Raw genomic sequence first — 10,574 nt, 5'->3', positions numbered from 1 at the left:
GCCTCCATGATCACATTCTTATGGTCGTGGGTCTTCGGGGCTACAGCGGTCTGGGGGACCTCGTCAGCAGCGACAACAGTAGGGGATTCCGCAGTGTGTTATTTGTGGGAGACCACACTGGCCTCGATATTATGAGCAGAGAGAGGGCCGGTGTTTTGAACGTGGCCAACTAGGACATCTGAGGGCAGCTTGTCCCTAAGCCGCATCACTAGCACTTTCGAAGGCGTCGACCCCGCCGGTACCTCAATAGACCTTTGGACAACTACTAAGCCATAGTCAGGTTGACCGGGCTTCAGTTCTGCGACAGAGTGAGCGGCGACAGCAGGCATCGAGTGGCAGGGTATATGCAGCTCAAGTTGAGGACTCCACGGCAGCAGACCGTGTAGTAGCAGGTATCATTTTGATTTCTGGTATTAGAGCTCGTGCTTTATTTGATACCGTGCATCACATTCTTTTGTTAGTCGAGCATTTGCATCATTGTATGGACTAGAGATAGGGTCGTTGTTGCATGAACGTGAGGTGCAGATTTTCGACCATATGTTACATGTAGCGGAGTGCTGTTGGGCTTGTCCAATGCAGTTGGGCTCTTGGATTATGCCTGCAGACTTGTTGGTCTTGGGGCAGTTGCAAAACTTTGATGTAGTGCTTGGCATGGATTGGCTGGCGCGGTACTATCGACGATCGACTGTGGAGCTAGAACAGTGACGTTCTGCGAGCCAAGCCAAGAGGAGTTCACTTTTAGAGACTGCAGGAGTACGCTGTTTGCCACCCGGATCTCTTCAGCGAGGGCTAGACAACTGATGAGTCGAGGATGCATCACTTTCTTGGCGACGGTAGTAGAGGTGCCTACGGCGGCACCGGGATTCGAGGATATCCTTGTAGTTCGCAAGTTCCCGGATGTTTTTCCCCGAGAGCTGACGACTATGCCGCCGGATAAAGAGATTGAGTTTGTGATTGACGTGGTTCCTGGAACTGCACCAATCTCAAAGGCACCTTACCGAATGGCACCAGCAGAGCTGATGGAGCTAAAGGCATAGCTTCAGGATTTGATGGATAAGGGGTATGTGAGACCCAGCGTGTCGTCTTGGGGAGCGCCGATGTTATTCATAAAGAAGAAGGATGGTTCACTTAGACTGTGTGTGGATTACCAGGAGTTGAATAAAGTGATCATCAAGAACAAGTATTCTTTGCCCCGCATTGATAATCTGTTTGATCAGCTGCAAGGATCTTGTATTTTTTTAAAAATTGATCTCCAGTCAGGTTACCACCAGTTGAAGGTGAGGGCCAAGGATGTTCCCAAGACGGCTTTCTAGACTCGGTACGGGCATTATGAGTTCACAGTGATGCCTTTTGGATTGACTAATGCCCCTGCCGCATTTATGGATTTGATGAATCGAGTGTTTAAGCTGTTCTTGGATAGATTTGTGGTCGTGTTCATTGATTATATTCTGATTTACTCTCGGAGTGATATGTCATGCCTCGGCAAAGCGAAAGCACGCCCGACGCGTGCACAAACTCACCGCCGTGTACACCAAACAATCACGATGCACACAAAGCGTCTACCAAAATAAAGAATGAACAAGATAAAGTCCTAACTTGGCTATTAGAGCGAGTAATATAAAATCACTAATTCTATATCACAAAGAGATCCACAAGATATACAACTAAATCCAAAAGTTTAACAACATCTCTAAATCAAATACATAATACATCTTTTCCATAAATACAAAAGGAAAGATGACATCGGGTCCATCTATAATATCTCCGTAGAGGCTCTAACCCCTTGCCACGATCCCTAGCTTCTCCCACCGCAAAAGGCTCTGAAATAAAAACCAACAACAAATAGGGGTAACAGTTCCCAGTGGGTAAGCCGTCGAGAGTGGCGAAATACACTACTAGGTCAACTGAGGCATGCTATAAAGGGGTAAGTAAACAACATATCTATAACTCTAAATGAAAGCACAATCTTTCTTGCCACGTGGCAAGAAACCCTTCATCCTTTCATCCTCATATATACATATATAAAGCATAAAAAATTCTCACAATATTTTCATCCCTTTATCCTCATTAAAATCCTCATAAATTCACCCTCATAAAGCATAAATCCTCACAATATTTTCATCCCTTTATCCTCATTAAAATCCTCATAAATCCTCATAAATCCTCATAATATGTCTTAGATATAGGGTTTAAGAACCACTTTAAAGCATTTCTCAACCGTTCACATATTCATCATTAATTTATATGGAGATCCCTTAGTTTTTAGATTTAAAAAAAAAAACCCTAGAAACCTAAAATATATATAAATATATATATACACATATTATTTTACTAAATTTTTTACTCGACGTATAACTTTTCTCCTTTCATTTTTTTTATAAATATCTCATCTTTTTTTTTTTATAAACCTAAAATTCTCTTTCACAAATTTAAAATATCTCATCTTTTTTTTAGAAATTAAAAATATCTCATCTTTTTTTAAGAAACCTATTCTTATATGTATATATATATATGTATATATATATATATATACATATATATATGTATATATATATATACATATATATATACACGTAGTAGGACTTTTTTAAATGAATTTATTAATATATATATATATATATAAACGTAGTAGGACTTTTTTAAATGAATTTATTATTTAAAATTATATACGAAAAGATGAAAGTTAGGAGTTATTTTGCAATTATTATAAAGGTCAGGGAGTTACATAGAAATCTCCCCCCCAAGGTAGTAAAACAGAGGGTGGGGATTCAGTGTCAAAGGGATTTAACAGTGGATACGAGGCCGGCGCATAGCAAAGAGTATGGATCTGAACCGAGTCATAGAAATCCCTCTCTCTTATCCAACGTGGCACGACCTCCGTCATTAGCGAGACCTAATTGATTTCGAGCATGAGCCCCCACCAATCTCTCTGTTTTTTTTTACTCTGCCGAATGGAGGGAGTTCCGCCCCCTCGCATTCCACACCGATTTCGGCAGTTCCGCCCCCTCGCATTCCACACCGATTTTGGCAGTTCCGCCCCCTCGCATTCCACAACGGTTTCCTCTTTCTCTCTCTCTCTCTATACTGCAGTTTTCTTGGCTCTTTCTCTTCCAATGGTAGTTTTCTTGCCTTTTTCTCTACCTGTCTCCCTAAGCTACTTTGCCTATGCTTTTGGAAGAGAGGTGATGATGATTGGAAAAACCCTAATCTCTTCTTCCTACATCTCTTATCGCGAATTTGTAGTCCCACAGATCGAGCGAAAGAGTACCAATTCTCTACCCTTTTTTATCCAATCTTACATTTCTAATTTTATTACTGCGGTGTAGACAGGTAGATCGCTGTTTGGTGCTATCCATCTTGGAAGAAGCTAAGCAGGAACATGTAGGAAAAGCAGGAATGTGCAGGAAAAGCAAAAGTTCAACCTCCTAACGTGACTATTGATGAAAAAGTCTTATCTATCACCGCCTCCAACCGATCGTGATGCTCATGGACCATTTTGGTACTTTTTTTAAAAAATAAATTATGCCATATGAATATCACGTTCCGTACTCTTCCAGAATTTTTATACTTTGAACATCTTAAGCTTTTATGAAAACTATTAAAAACTATATATATATGCAAGGTCAGTATCTCCTTGACTATTTGAGTACTTTCGCTAAGTTGATCACAGAGACTATATAAAAACTTAATCACCAGTATATAATATACTAGGATGGAAAGTGACAGATAATCTTATGTGTTCTTATGTGGCTTTTTTGTTCTGTATAAAAAATGATATGTTACACATTGTATATACAACTTCTGACTCGCCATATACATATATACCAAGCTTTGACAAAAAAAAAGATGACCCAATGGTAAAAATTTATGCCTTTGAGGTATTGCATTTGATTGTTTTATCGTGACAGGGTGTGATTTTAATAAATCAAATGCAAGAAAATATGTTTAGAAACAACTGGCAGTTTTTGTTACTTTTTTTTTTTCTTAATTGATCATTTGCTACTATTGATTAGGAAGTATTGAGGTACCTATAAGATTAGAAACCTAATAAAAATTAAGTATGATTCACCTTCTACCTTTTATTAATTTAACTGTATCTGGTATATCATATTGTTTCTTACTGCATATCTGTCACGCCCGGGTACCAGCGGAAGCATATCTGGTACGTGGACAGACCCGCCATACACGTGCAGTATATAAGGCGTCTACGAAGAAAGCAAGTCGATAGGAAGTAAAACAAAGAAAGTCCTATCCTGATATCAGAGCAATGTACAAGTCGATATACTATCAGCAAAAGAACAAAGAGTGTACAATCCAAAATCTCGACTAAAAGAGAAAGTATCATAAGCAAAGTAAACCATAGTGACTGTCCACAAAGTATATATACATCACGGGGTAAACAAGAAAATAGGTACAATGGTGGTCTCTCTATACATAGGGACATCACCCTCGGCCGTAGCCCGAGTAGAGGTGATCGACTAGCAATGCTCCTAGCAATGTCTAGCTAGACGCCGACTCCCTTGCCAACCTAACGCTGCCTCTCCAGTAGATGGCTCTGTAAAAAACAACCACCAAAAGGGCGTGAAGAACTATTAACAATAGTTCCCAGTGGTAAGCCGCCAGCTCGGCGAATTACACCACTAGGCTCATGAGTATTAATTGAAAATAAAAGCAGTAATTTGCATGATATATGTCAATGCTAGCTAGTAATAAACATGTAAGCAACATGTAGTGATACTTTCCACAGTAATGAATCAACTAAGCTTAGCAACTATTGTAAGCATGAATACAACATGAACATAAGCATAAATGTGTAAGTAACTACTGTACACTATAACTGAAAAATATTCATTACTGTCAACTGTCATTTAGCACTTTCCTTTCATTCACAGGGACCTACTCAAGATAGTCCAGCTTGCGTCGCGCCTAATGGCCCCGTGGTAGTATGCACTCCCCACGGCAATCCACTTCGGCACCCAATCCCGCACGGGCGAGCAACTGTCGCGTAGGCCAACTCCGGAGTGCCGGCTTGTAGGGAGCGACCCTCACAAGCGTGTGCGAATGAGCACAATGGCAGCAAGCAGATCTAAAACTGAATATGTCTCAATCATCACTTTCAAACTTGCATTGTTCTTGCTCTCGATCCTTTGATCGGAAGCTCAATATAACAAGTATTGATAACAGCTAGTATCCACGAGATTAATAAACATTCAAGAGTAATGCTAATTTACATATGGCATTAGAATCTTTCACTATCATGGCACTATCAACATAGTCACCTGGCATATCTCTACTTTACAAAAGAAAGTCACGAGAATATCAATGTTCTCTACTTTGCAACAGCATAAATATCATGTCCATTAATTAGTCAACTTAACTAAAGATAAACATAAACCTGAGCATAAATTCAATTATGCATGAAGTCTCTCTACTTCATAGAGGTTCTAATCAATGCTATAGCAAAGAGGTTCCAGATCCATTTAGTAACCGCTTCATAGTAACAATATCGCATGACTATAGCAATTCTATACATATAGAACATAGGGAGCTTCACTTGCTCTGGTTAGGTCAAACCCACCTAGTACTAAGCTCCCAATAGTCACAAGAAGTCGCAATTAATCAGCTCCAACCTTGCTGAAAACAAACATCACACCGTGTCAAAAAGACGACCGAAATGTCCGATTTCGGCCTAATTTGCACTTAGTACAAAGTAACCCCTTAAGTCTCTATTTTGGGCTCGTGTAATACCTCAAGTGTAACCTCCAAGAGTCCTCACAAGTCAGTCGAAGACGATCCAAGGCTCGATCGCGATCTCGCTGCGAACAATACCAAAACGGCGTCACAATGCTTGTACATGAGCTTATATGGTTCAATTCTTGCGAAATTGAATTTCTAACGGAAATTCCTGCTTACCCTTGGTGAGAGCAGCTTCCAAACCAGCTTCTAAGATTACAAGTTCAGCTCAATGAAGCTCGAAGACCTGCGGCGAAGAAATAATCCCCAATTTGCTCAAACAATTGCATTTCGTTCCAATTTAAATTCATAAATGGCTAATTATTCCAATTAAGCTTTAAAGTAGCTTAACCCTGGTCTAAGAAGGTTAATTCACATCTAATTAGCTCAGCTTTAATTGCTGAAAACTCAGTTTAAAGCAGTTGGAAGCAAAAACTCAAAAGCAACACATAAACGACTACTAGAACGTTGATAATGGAGAAAATCGAGTCGTTTACCTTCTCAAGCTTCCAACCAGCACCTCGCTGGTCCAGGACTGCGAAAAGTCTTCCAAAACAATCCCTCACACGTCCACGTAGGCTCCGCAACGCTCGCAACCAGCGAAGAACACGCGATGCGACAAAAACGAGCGAAATCGGCGAATTCTAAGTAGAGAGAGAAAAACCCTAGAGAGAGAGAGGGAGAGAAGGTGGAGGAAGCTCCTCTGCACTCTAGCACACTCCACTGAAGTCCCAGAGTCGTGCTGGGATCAAATAGATAGGTATCAAATGTGAAAAGACCAAAATAGCCTTGCTGCCAGGTATTGCCACTGTGTACCGGTACACCATAATGGCTGTACCGGTACACCAAGCAGAAAAAGCTGAATTTCGCCAGTTCAATGCACTTTCTTATTTTTAACCCTCCAATCACTCTCTAACTTCTCCAAAAACTTGTCAAAGTCCTTTAGAACATGTAGAATAGCTCCACACTTCATTGCTTACACTCGAATTTCGCAATTTGCAAAAATTCAGTATATTACAATATCTTAAGAGTTTGCTTGAGAAGTGGGGTTTTGATAGAGTGCATGAAATTTCTGTCATGTATGTTATATTCTTATAATTTATTCATCAAATCATCTAATCAGTATAGTGCATTATTTTTTTATATCTAAACTCTATTATTTTTTGAATATTTCTTACCAGCGACTCTCTTTCTCTTAATGAACCATTGCTTCTCATAATTATTTATTCCGGCTCACCTTCTAGCTCTATCTTTAAACAATTTCAGCAATTAATTTCTCTCCCTTGCTCATGAATCTCTCACTAGGACTAATTTCCTATAACTTATGTTTTGCCTTTGCTCTTTCATGTTGTCATTACTAGAATTGGTGTTGGTGCAATGTATCATGGCCTTCGGCCTATTGTGGAATTCGTGATATCCAACGTTTGCACGCAGATACATGGCTTTGTTTTGTATATTTAGTTTTAAGTATATAGTGTTAATTTATTCAACTTATTAAACTCAATAGGTCACTATATAGGGGTAGAGCTATGTATTTGATTGGTTGTGAATCAGTTGATTAAGAATTTGCTCTTAGTCTTTTGAAAACTAAATATATGATGTAGCTATGTGCATTAGTTGTGTTAGTTCTTCATTTATGAATAAATTGTGTGTAATAATTTATACATCCTCCACTTATAATTAACATATATCTTACTTTTCTATCAAGAGAACTTATTGAGAACGAGACAATCATATATTGAAAAAAACTATCTGTAATATCCATACATTTTGTTTTGGCTTTTATTTATGTATGGTTTTAAGTCCTAGTTTTGTTTTAATATTTTATTGAGTGTCCCGCGGTATCTCTTCTTTAAGAACTAGTTAGAACGCCTTCGCACTTCAGGCCGATACCAGACTTTCAGTGCTTGGCTTGAACCCACTAAACCTAAGAGGGGGACAGAGTCCGTAAGATGGCATACCATACCTTGGCTACCATTAAGAAGTGGTCTTACGCATACTCTTCCACCGTCCTGGTTATGGGGAAATATATCTCAGGTCTAGCTGAAGGGTAATTTCAGACTAATCCTAAGATAAATTTAGACTTTATCTACCCTATCCCTATTTTATATGGTATAGTTCATCAAGATTTAGACAATCTTAACTGGAAATAGATATCGTTTAGGATTTAATTTATATTAATTAACCCGGTGTTATATACCTTTAGGATTGTATAGAGAGAACTTTAATATAAAGAAAATAGAAGATATAATACAAAGGCAGAATTAATATATAAAAAAATTAGAAGATATGATACATAGGCAAAATCAATTCCAAACGAAATTGAGTTGATAAACATTCGATAATCAAAGATAATTGACAAAAGATAGCGTAGATAAAGACAGGCGTTACTGGTTGGAAACGAATAGTAAAAAATGTAAATCATAAGCTGGAGTGTTACTTAAATAAAAAATGATACTTTCCAATGGTTGACATTGTAAAACCTAATGTAACAAGAATGGAAAAAAAAGAGTACCACTTACTAAGAATTGAAGTAGTGTTAATAAACATTTGGGAGATGGATTAAAATACTTTCGAAATAAGTGCAAGTACATGTTTCGTTAGAGTTAATAGTATAAAAAGAAACAAACAAGAAAAGAAGAATAAAAATGATATTAATAGAAGTTCTCCCACTTAGGCTCATATTTATTATATTGCCTATGAACGGATTTTCTATGCCTCCATCTTTATGCAGCATTATTGGAAAACCTTTATGGTCAAATACCTTAGAACTTACTTGATCTTTAGCTGCAAATAAAAGATACAATGAAGGAACTATGGCGGTCCCACCTCTCATAACGAACATTTTCCATTCCATATTAACCGTATCATCTCCTTCACCTGCTAGCGAGTGACTTTATATGGCACAACTGTTATTATGAAATACAACTTAAACTGTAATCCATCGTTTAATAGACGAAACTTTATGTCTATTAAAGGCCAACAACAGCCTCATTAAACTTTATTTGAAAAAGATAAATGTCTTTGATGGCTACAAATTTTATACATCAAAAAACTAATCAAACATAACTTTAACACGATCTCTATATGCGACTTAGGGCCGGCCCACTTGGTCATTGGGTTTGCAATCAATCAACTTGGTAATTGATGTATTCAATTGTAACATAACTTCATCTATCTTCTCTCTTCACAAAAGATTTCTCGGTGTCCAAGTGTTGTACACCCTACTGTAATCTGATTGTTATTGGCAAAGGAAACCACAGCTGAACTATCAAGATAATACTTTATTGGATAAACACCGGGAGTCCACTAATTCTTAAGTCTGTGCATAAAACTTCCTAAAGCCAAAGCCTGAATGTGGTCTCATAACATGCATATGATCTAAAGTTCCTTTCAATACCTCATAACGCTTCTTAGTAGCCTTCAATGCTTCATATCTGGATTACTTTGATATCTGCCAATATCCAACGCGCTAAAAGCCAATATCCGGACGTTGCACAGGTTGTTGCATACACAAGACTATCAACTGTAGAGCATATGATATGTTTATTCATCTGTTCAATTTCTAATTGTTCAGGACACTTGAAAAGTATTAAGCTATCCCTTTCTGCGCAGAGAACACTGGGCTCATCAGTGCAATAGCCCAAAATCATTACTGGCAAGGCAAAATATCATCAATAAAGGACTGAAGAAATTATTTTACTCCATCGACTTTAGAAATAAACACATTGAATCAACAATATTTTCCTAAAAATCAAAGGTATAAAATAGTTTGCTTTTAATTTTAAATACCATTGCTCGGGAGACCTGCTTTGTCCATATATTGATTCTTTAGCAACCAAATGCTTTATGGATCCTTTCTCTTTTGCGACGAATCCTTTAGGTTGAGTTCATTACACCTCCATAGAGATCCTCATTTAAAAAACAGTTTTGACACTCCATCTGGATGTAGCGTCCGAGATCAAAATGTAGCAACCAGACCATTAATAATACGAAAGATTCCCTTTCTAGATACGGATGAGAAAGTTTCTTTATAGTCAATGCCTTCCTTCTTTGAGTAAATCCTTGCCCACAGACGGGCCTTATATCTTCTCTATGGTTACCTTTGGAGTCCCATTTGATTTTATAAATCCATTTGCATCTATCGGGTTTTAACTCTGTAGGATAACCTCAAACAAGATCCCACCCTTATTATGCGTCATTGGATTCAATCTCATCCTTAGGCATTGTACATTTCGTAAAATTACGCTAATTAGGTTCGAAAAAACTAAGAGATCATATAAACTCTAGCATTCTCATAAAGATAGCGATATAATTACCTGGATATAGCCGGTTTTCTCTGTCTTGCAGGATCTTCTTAAATCTATCTGATTATCACTTGTACATCTTGCATGTGGATTATCCACTTGTACATCTTTATGTGAATTATCAAATGATAGGTTCACAATCACTTTGTCATTCCAATGATTCTGTTGTTCTACTGGAATAGGCGAACCATCAAATCGTGAGAGATAATTAGTGGGTCGTTTCATGATACAGAATCCGACTCTGAATTATCTTTTCAAATTCAATGAATCGAGGTCAGGCTCCACTAAGTTGCACATATCCTCAATGAAGGGACCGAGCTGTATTTAGTTATCTGCAATCTTTATGGAATGATGCGACAGTAAACTATACCTTTCGACCTTTCCGTAATAACCAATAAATATCCTGTATGGTTCGAGGTCCAATTTTATTTGGATCCATACAACTTGCCTCAGCTTGACAACCCCGGTATGAAAATGTCTTAACTGGTTCCTACCTGTCCATAGCCCTCAAAAGAGTCGTGGATCTCTCATCTT

The 10,574-nt window shown here is 38.0% G+C and overlaps 1 long non-coding RNA gene across 1 annotated transcript in view; it reads left to right on the top strand.

Moving 5' to 3' along the window:
- Positions 1–2,983: 2,983 nt before the first annotated feature.
- LOC109703997 overlaps positions 2,984–10,574 on the top strand; it is an 11,599-nt gene continuing 4,008 nt past the window's right edge. Inside the window, exons 1-2 of the long non-coding RNA XR_002214114.1 lie at positions 2,984–3,056; positions 3,331–3,499. This is a non-coding gene — a long non-coding RNA (uncharacterized LOC109703997). The remainder of the gene's footprint in view (positions 3,057–3,330; positions 3,500–10,574) is intronic.

This window comes from Ananas comosus, unplaced genomic scaffold (genome assembly GCF_001540865.1).
Source record: "Ananas comosus cultivar F153 unplaced genomic scaffold, ASM154086v1, whole genome shotgun sequence".
NCBI lineage: Eukaryota > Viridiplantae > Streptophyta > Magnoliopsida > Poales > Bromeliaceae > Ananas > Ananas comosus.
The sequence above is the reverse complement of the archived record's forward strand: the minus strand, read 5'-3'. Positions and strand labels throughout refer to the sequence as shown.